At 46.2% G+C, this 8342-nt stretch overlaps 1 protein-coding gene across 3 annotated transcripts in view; it reads right to left on the bottom strand.

The window, feature by feature from the left end:
- Positions 1 to 5708, bottom strand: part of Rgs17 (regulator of G protein signaling 17) — a 97390-nt gene extending 91682 nt beyond the window's left edge. Inside the window, exon 1 of one of the 3 annotated variants that reach the window (XM_006978079.4) lies at positions 5577 to 5708. The gene's annotated coding sequence lies outside the window, so the exon portion shown is untranslated. Of the gene's footprint in view, positions 1 to 5180; positions 5377 to 5576 lie in introns of those variants that run through there. The other 2 variants (XM_076552835.1, XM_042262347.2) reach the window with 2 other exon arrangements.
- Positions 5709 to 8342: the final 2634 nt, after the last annotated feature.

An 8342-nucleotide genomic window follows, 5' to 3' on the forward strand; every position in this document is an offset into this window, starting at 1 on the left:
TCAGCAGGTAAATGTGCTGGCTGTGCAAGCTTCTAGACCTGAGCTTGATCCTGAAGATCAAGTAAGGATGGAGGGGGAAAACTGACTTCAGAATTAACCTTAGACCTTATACATATGTCATGACATGCTTTCTCTCTCTTTCTCTGTCTCTGTCTCTCTCTCTCTGTCTCTGTCTCTCTCTGTCTCTGTCTCTGTCTCTGTGTGTGTGTGTGTGTGTGTGTCTGTCTGTCTGTCTCTCTCTCTCTCTTCCTCCCCTCTCTCTCACACGCACATTAATAAAAACATTCATAAAATTAAGTTTTTTCAAAGCCCACTGATTCACGATGCACACTGTGGCGGTTTGAATGAGAAACACCCCGCACAGGCTTGTGTAATTGAGCACTGGCTCCCCAGCTTGCAGCGCTGTTTGGGAGGCTGGGAACCTCGAGGGGGCGGAGTCTTGCTAGAGGAAGTCCTTCCCTGGAGCAAGCATTGAGAGTATAGAGCTCACTCCCAGTCAGCGCTTGTTCCTCAGTTCCTGTATGTGGTTGTGATGAATATCTCGGCTTCCTGCTCCAGCAGGCACGCCTTCCCTGCCATTTCAGACATTTAGTCTCCTGGAAATATAAGCTAAATACACTCTTCCTTGAGTTGATTTTGGTCATGGTGTTTGCTTACAGTAACAAAAACCATAATTAATATACACACTCTGGACATAAAAATCATTAGTGCAATAAATTAGACATCTGCCTTTAAATATTTAAATTTTACATGCAGCTGACATTTAAGGATAGGATATGATACTAGCCTGACATGATGTTATAACTCAGTTTAATTATTTTATCTTGACGAAAATTTCACCGAATCCCCTCATGAGATCTCTATCATGCCCATCTTCTTTTTAATCTGTTGAAACTGGGATGTTCTCTTTATGACATCAGCAACTGATAGAAAGAATCTGCAACAGCCAGGGAACTCTTTATATTGAACCATCCATACAAAAGTGTATGGTTGAAAACAATTCAGTGACTGGGTGCTCAGATTCTAAAGGCACTGGGCAGGCTGGAATGAAAGCCCAGACACCAGGGCATGAGCTCCTAGTGCTGTGCTTTCCTGACTTCCCAGCGGATCCGTCTCCAATCCTTCAGGGCTAGCCATTGTGATTTCTCTAATATTTGCCACACACACTCTTGGCCACTGAGCATGGCCTTTCCTTGTTTGTGTTTCCTTTTTAAAAGACATCACTATTATCACTCCAGGAAAAAAATGATGTTTAAATAGTGTTATATATGCAAGCAGGTAAGTGACACAAACAAGTCACCTTTGAAGAAAGAAAATGGTCACAAGCATGTCACAAGGTAATTTTCTTTCTTAGTAAAATGTGAAAAATTGAAAAATATTAATTTTATCTACCAATTTAGCAATGTTTTTTTTTTAAAGAAACATGTTGGTAAGAATTAGATAGTGTACCTATCAAACCTAAGGGAAACAGGTACATTACAGGTATGCATAAAAAATAAGAGAGTAAAGGCATACACGAGTTAAAACAGGAAAATACTAGAAAGAACATAAAGGCTCACAAATAAAAAGAATGTCCAACAAATTAAGCCATGCCTAAAGTGAGTTATTTTGCAGTCACTATACAACACTAAAATTTAGAAACAGTAACAAGGTAAGAGGATTTTTTTAAAGAGCAAGAATATTGCTGTTCAATACAAGTCGATTATTCAAATGATGGCTTGCCTATGCATAAGATGAATTGGTGGTCAAGTACATCTCCTGTCTGTGCATTCTGTCTGTGCTTTAAACTTGCCCAGGATCACTCACTGCACAGGAGGAAACTGAGGCTCGGGGTAGACGAATAACCAAGTCACTAAATGGAGGAATCAGGACATAAACCAAAGATGTCTTGATTGAAAATTTGTGTTTATTATATCCATGTGTCCTCATTTCTGATCAGTTCCTGTCTTCCAGGAGATCTAAAATAAGCAAATATGGTTTTATCACCAGAAGCAAATCAATACTATAAATGTTATATCAGGAGAATGTGTTCACAATTCTAAAGCTTGCTGCCTCCAAGATGTGGGACCCTGGACATAATTTCAGGGAGGGTACTTAGTAAAGAACATGACTGTGTGCATGCGCGCGCGCGCGCGCGCGCGCGCGCGCGCACACACACACACACACACACACACAGGAAGACTTCTTTTCTCCACCTTGAGAGACTGTCTCTCACTAAATCTGACATTAGCAGTTCCTGCCAGGTTGACTGACAACAAGTTCTGGGATCCTCCTGCCTGTCTTCCTGAAACCCAGTGTTGAGGTTATAGGCATTCAGAACATGCCTTGTTTAGATGTGGATGATGGGGATCTGAATTCAGGTCTTCATGTTTTCAAAGTCAGCGTTCTTATCACTTAAGCCATCTCCCCATCATGCCACCGTGGTTTTGGAAACAAGGTCTCTCACTGAACCTGGAGCCCACAGTTTCAGCTAAGCCGGTCGGAAGACTTTTCTGAGCCGTGGCAATTTTGCAAAGTTAACTTATTTTGGAAAGATTTAATACTTCCTCTTCTTAGTTGCTGTGCTAGGAGCTGGCGCAGCAGCAAGTAAAATAATCTAGGTGGATTTATTTTTAAGTTACTAAAATGTCTTTAGAGGGTAAATTGAGGTGAGGGGAGACAGGAAAGATGGACAGTGTATCTCCATCAATCTAACATCAAGCATCCCACTGTCTACTTAGAGGTAATGATGTATTTGTTTTAAGCACTCCATAAAACCCCATAGTATGGTCTTTAGTAATCAGAAGATAAATTTACTGATTCTCACATTTTCTCTTCTGGAAAGTGAAGTATCTTCGTTGTTCTGTAGACAGAACCTGGTATCCAAATCCCCTGCAGAAATGCTGTAGACTGGATTCCCATCCCTTTCAGCTCCATGCTTCACTGCTAGTGTCTATGACTCCAGGAAAGCCCATGCATTTCAGCAAATGGACTTCTAATGCAAGATCCCCTATCTTCCCAGCAGAACATTCACACCTAAGTTCTTCCTTACCCTGTGTCTGTGAGTCAGCAGAATGCTCATCAGTTAGGACAGAGATCATTTCTATTTAGCTGTTTAATAAAGCCAAATAAGAATGTGGCTTTTTGCTTTCAAACTGTCTAACACCAGGGTATGCTAATGAGACTTATTTATTATGAAAAAGATTAAGAAAATTTTAGGAATGATGACAGATTTAGACCATTGACACCACAGGCTCCAAAATTGAGAAGGGAAAGCTTTTTATTTGCCTACAGGGCCCAAAGTAGGGACTAACCCAAGGAGCAGCTGAGGCAACACAGCAAAAAATAATGGAAATGGGCAAAATGAACACCTTACATTGCCTGTGTTAAAGTGAGTGGCTTTCTTTATCTTTTGGAGACAATTTCAAAAGGGAAAATGGCTACCGGGGATCTGGGTTCAGGTGTTATCCCCAAGGACAGGCATCTCATTTAACAAAATATCTCTCTTTCTGTAATAATAAACATTTGTTTTCTTAGCTCCCCAAGCTGTAAATAAACCTCATCCACAGGTCCTGAATACAGTCCTTAAGATTAAAAATTAGTAAATAAATCTATGCTGCCATGAGTGGGCTAATTACAGTTTTGGTTCATGCTAACAGAAGAAGGTGCTTCATAATAGTAACTTAACAGAAGGTCAAACTTCTTTGTCATGTGACTTGATGAGTATGGATTATCCTTGATTGGTTTATCAGTGTTGCAATGCATGTCCCATGCATAACTGCTACTGTTACTACAACAGATTTCGGAAATGCATACAAAGAACTTAAAGAACTTCACAGTTTGCGAAGTCTTTAATACACACAGCGTCTAGCAGCTCAGAACCTATGAGGAAAACATCATCTTCATTATGAGAGCAAAAAAAAAATTATTTCTTGCTTTGCCAGTTAAATGGTTTTCATAAAGGTTCACCACCCTGAAAACCAGTGTGCCTGAGAGCCGGAAATGCAGATGGGAACCAAACTAAGGTTTCTCTTTATCTGTGATAGCCAACCCCTGATGGATAGAATCCCACTATGCTATAATCCCCCTACAATCCCCCCCCCCCCCCCCCCCGCCCCGCTTTAAGGAGACTGAAAGGGAACAGCTAAAAGCTTGCAAAGTTCACCAGACAAGACACAGAAGGATGAATTTACTGAAGGGTCAATAGGGAGCTGGGAATGTTGGAAACACTGTGTTCCAAGCCAGGGCAGGGTTCCTGGGCAATCAGAATCTCACAAGTGAGCCTGCATCCCCAGCTCTCAGTGGAGGAAGCAGACGCACAGCTGGTCTCGAACCGGTACCTTTTAGACCAGGTGACCCCTGCTCAGTCTCTAGGAGCCCTCAGACTGAGTGAGTGGGATGCGCAGCAAGCTGCCTCCTGCTAGCCAGGAGCAGGTCTCCACCCGATGCTCTGTCCTTCCGCCATCCTCAGGTCCTCCGACATTTTTCACCGAGGCACAGAGGTAGGGAGAAGAGGAGACAACAGGAAAGTGTCTGCGCCCAGCCTCTGCGGCAGCGGGAGAAAAGAGAGGAGGAGGAGGCGGAGGGAGGCTAGCGAGGAAGTAGCTAGAAGCTGTGATCCATCCGTAATCAGGAGAACCAGCTCCCACCGCAAGGAAGTCTGTGATGCACCCAGCGGGGCAGCGGCTGGGGGCTGGTGGGCGTTCCTGGTCCTCACCCCCTCGGTTGCCGTAAAACCGACTCGGTGCCATGCACACCAGAACTCGCTTTCTCTGGACTAACGGCTGGGGGAGGAACAAAAGAGACTCTCACCTTCTGTGCACACACACACACACACACACACACACACACACACACACACACAAATACACACACACACACACAAACACACACACGCACACACACACGCACACACACAAACACACACGCGCACACACACGCACACACACAAACACACACACACTAACACGCACACACACACGCACACGCACACATACGCACACACGCACAGCAGCTGCTCAAGGTATCTGTAAAACCATCATCCGCACCTGAATCGGTTATTTTCCCTAAAGGCACCAAAAGATAAAGGGAGAAATGAGACCACCGGAGGTGGTCCGCGGCTGAGACCAAACAGCCACGAAAAGCCTGGGGACCCCGAACCCATGCGCGCTCCCCCTCCAGCCACCGCAGCGTCCTCTCACCTCCGGGTCCCCGAAGGTGTTGAGCTCTCTCCCAGCGGGAGCGCGGACACCCGAAACCGAGCCCAGGCAGGACAGCGGTCCAGCCCCTCTGCGGAGCCTGGGGACCGAGTGGACCGAGCCCTGCGGCGGGCCACGCGGGATTCAACTTCGCGGAGCCACGGGGCGGTGCTGCCCGCCGAGACCCGCGCACCCCACTGTCTCACCAGACAGGGCACTGGCGACGGACGCCCCCCCCCCTCCGCCCCCTAGTTCCTGCACCTCCCCCTCGCCGCGGGAAGGGGGTGGGGGAGGCAAAATGAGAAAAGAAGAAAAAAAAATCAAAGCCACCCATCAGTGCAAAGCAGACATTTTTATGTCATTTCTTATCCTCTCGGGCATTCAGAGGTTGCGCCTTACCGGGTGGCCTGGGGTGTAGGTGAGCGCACCGCGGTCGGTCCGAGGGTGCGCGAGGCTGGGCTGCTGCGTCCTCTAGAGGAGCCGGCTCGCTGCCATCCGCCCAACTTCAGCACCCGGCGACGGAGAGAGGGAGACAGGCCAGCAGAGAGCCGAGAGGGAGGAGGCTGGGGTGGGCGGGGAGGGAGCGGAGCAGCTCGCAGCGCATGCGTCTCGTCGACCGGCGCAGCCCCTCGCCCCGCGTGGCCGGAGGTGAGCCGTCCTCCCCTCCCGCGGGCGCGCGGCCGCGTGAGTCACCGTCGCGTCCCTGCCTGGCGTGCCCGCCCGGGGACCGAGCTCACGGTGACTCGGTGCCAGGCAGCTCTGGCGACAGCAACGGGGAGGCTCGGGGTGCCTTCCTGGAAAGGACACACTCGGGAAGGAGGACCCTCCTAATTCGCTTTCACCCACGGCTCAAGTGGTGTTCACCCTGGGAGCAGGCTTGCAGGTCTTTCAGGCAAGCAAGGCGCCTTAGGCTTGGGCTGGCCTCAGCCTTCTTGTCTGGGGGACTCAAAAGTGTAAAGTGAAATAAGTTCGAGTCTTTTACTTTATTGATGTTACCCAGAAACACCCAAGAATTCCTCCAGGCTCTCTCTAGCTTTAGGTATATGCACCTCTGGGCCATTGGAGGTGGGGTTCAGTGAGAGAAACCTAATGCCAGGCAGGAGTCAAGAACTCTTAGCCAGGTGTAGAAACCTGGGGCCTAAAGCATCCTTCTAGGACCACTTGGTGGTGACAGGCATTGCTAATCTTTCTGCTCCACAGTGAGCCCAGCTCGGTGATGAAGGAGCCTCGGATGCTTAATGCATTCCAAGCACTAGACTGTACCTCCTGTGATTAGGCTGAAGTGTTTCTGAGGGGGAGAGAGAAAAGCGGATGTCTTTCGCATTAGATTCCACATCTGTGGGAAGAGGAGTGAGTCCCCGCAGGAATGATTAGGCTCTTTCCTTACACCTAATTAGAACTGATTGCTTGTAGATGTCTATGACGGCCCCCTGCTGGAGTGCTCCTGTATGCAAATAATGTTGGTATTCCAGCCCACTGAGTAAGTACCCTTGCTTCACCCCCTTCCATTAATAGAACTCAGGGTCTCTTTTCTTCAGGTACACCCATGGCTTTGTGTGCTAATGCCCTGAAAATGCACTCCTTGGAGCTGATCTACGCTGGTCTGTAATGAGAAAGAAACACAGAAACGGAGAGCGAAATTTAGAAATTTTTGTAACGATTTACTATTGCCATGGCATCTGAGTGCTTTACAGTTGTAGTTGACATGCTCTGTTTTAACAGTAATTCATTTGTTGTTATTGTTGTTGGAGATTATGAAAGCTCACCTTAGTCCATTATGACCACTTTAACAACATATCACAGAATGGATGACCCACAGACAACAGAAACTGTCATAATACTGGAGAGGGCCAGAGAGTCCAAGGTTAGATGCAGTCAGATTGGGTGTTTTATGAGGGGTCAAGTCCTATTATATGGGATGCTTTGCCCTCACATACTAGGAGTAAATAAGGCACTTATAAAGACCACTGTATCCCTGCATGATGCTTCATCCACATGATCTAAGTACCTTCGGAGCCAATACCTCTGAATGCAATGACTTTGAGTTAGGGTTTCAACACAGGGATTGAAGGAGACAAGTGTTCTATATTACTGGTCCATAGTGGACAAAAATAAATAAATAAAAATAAAATCCAAAAGTGGTATGAGCAGCAGTGACTCTCTTGTAACACCCTCTTACACTTGTATCTTATTCTTAATTTCTGATGAGCTTTTGCTGGCCCACCTTAACTGAAGAATTACAGACGTTAATAATTCCTGAACCTTTACTTCAACAGCTATTGTTGTTAGTATTTATTGAGCAATTAGTTCCTGCTGGATACTGGCCTGAATTCTTTTCATGTGTTTCCTATTCTCTCTCCACAACAACCCCACAAGGTAGAGACTATTATTATCATGTTTAACAGGCGTCTCAGAAGCTGAGCGGCGGAAATCCACCCCCTCCAAACCTGTTCCTCCTTGGATTGTTCAACCCAGTTATCCAATCCAAAAATGTAGAAGTCATCTTTGCTTTACCTCCTTGCCTTCATCCTCATCTAGTTAATTAGCAAGTCATATTTTCTCTACCTCAAAAAAGGCATGCCTGATTTCTACATCCTGTCCCTTCGCTACTGAGATAGCCTTGATCCAACCTCTACCATCTCTCACCTAGGTAACTCAAGGCCTTCTCTTTGGATCCTGTTTTCTCCTCCTTGACACTCTAAATAGCAACAGCTTAATGATCTTCTAGAAGGATATAGATCTGATCACGTGACTGCTCAAGCTCCTCCAGTAGTCTTCCTTGTATTTTAAGTACAGCTCATGATCCATTTTCTACCTTGGGAGGTTCTGTTCAATAGCCTTCCAGCTTTATTTGCTGTTATCTTGCTTCCATGGACCGTAACTGTGATTGTTCTGACTGTGTAGAGCTGTCAGCATATGATACCTATTGCTCTTTCTTCCTGGAATTCTATGCATGTAGTTCCTTACATAGCAGGCTATTTAATATCATGGAGGCATCTGCTCCTAAGAATGGCCTGATACGTCCACCATGTAAACTGTTCCAATGAGGCAAGTGGTTCTTAACTATGTAGAAGGATCCCTTTGTCTTGTTTTATTTTACTAAGGAAATATTTTTTCAATATGCAAGTAAGCCGCTTAATCTCTCTACCTTTTCACCCCATAGTA

Source organism: Peromyscus maniculatus, chromosome 16 (assembly GCF_049852395.1).
Source record: "Peromyscus maniculatus bairdii isolate BWxNUB_F1_BW_parent chromosome 16, HU_Pman_BW_mat_3.1, whole genome shotgun sequence".
Taxonomy (NCBI): domain Eukaryota; kingdom Metazoa; phylum Chordata; class Mammalia; order Rodentia; family Cricetidae; genus Peromyscus; species Peromyscus maniculatus.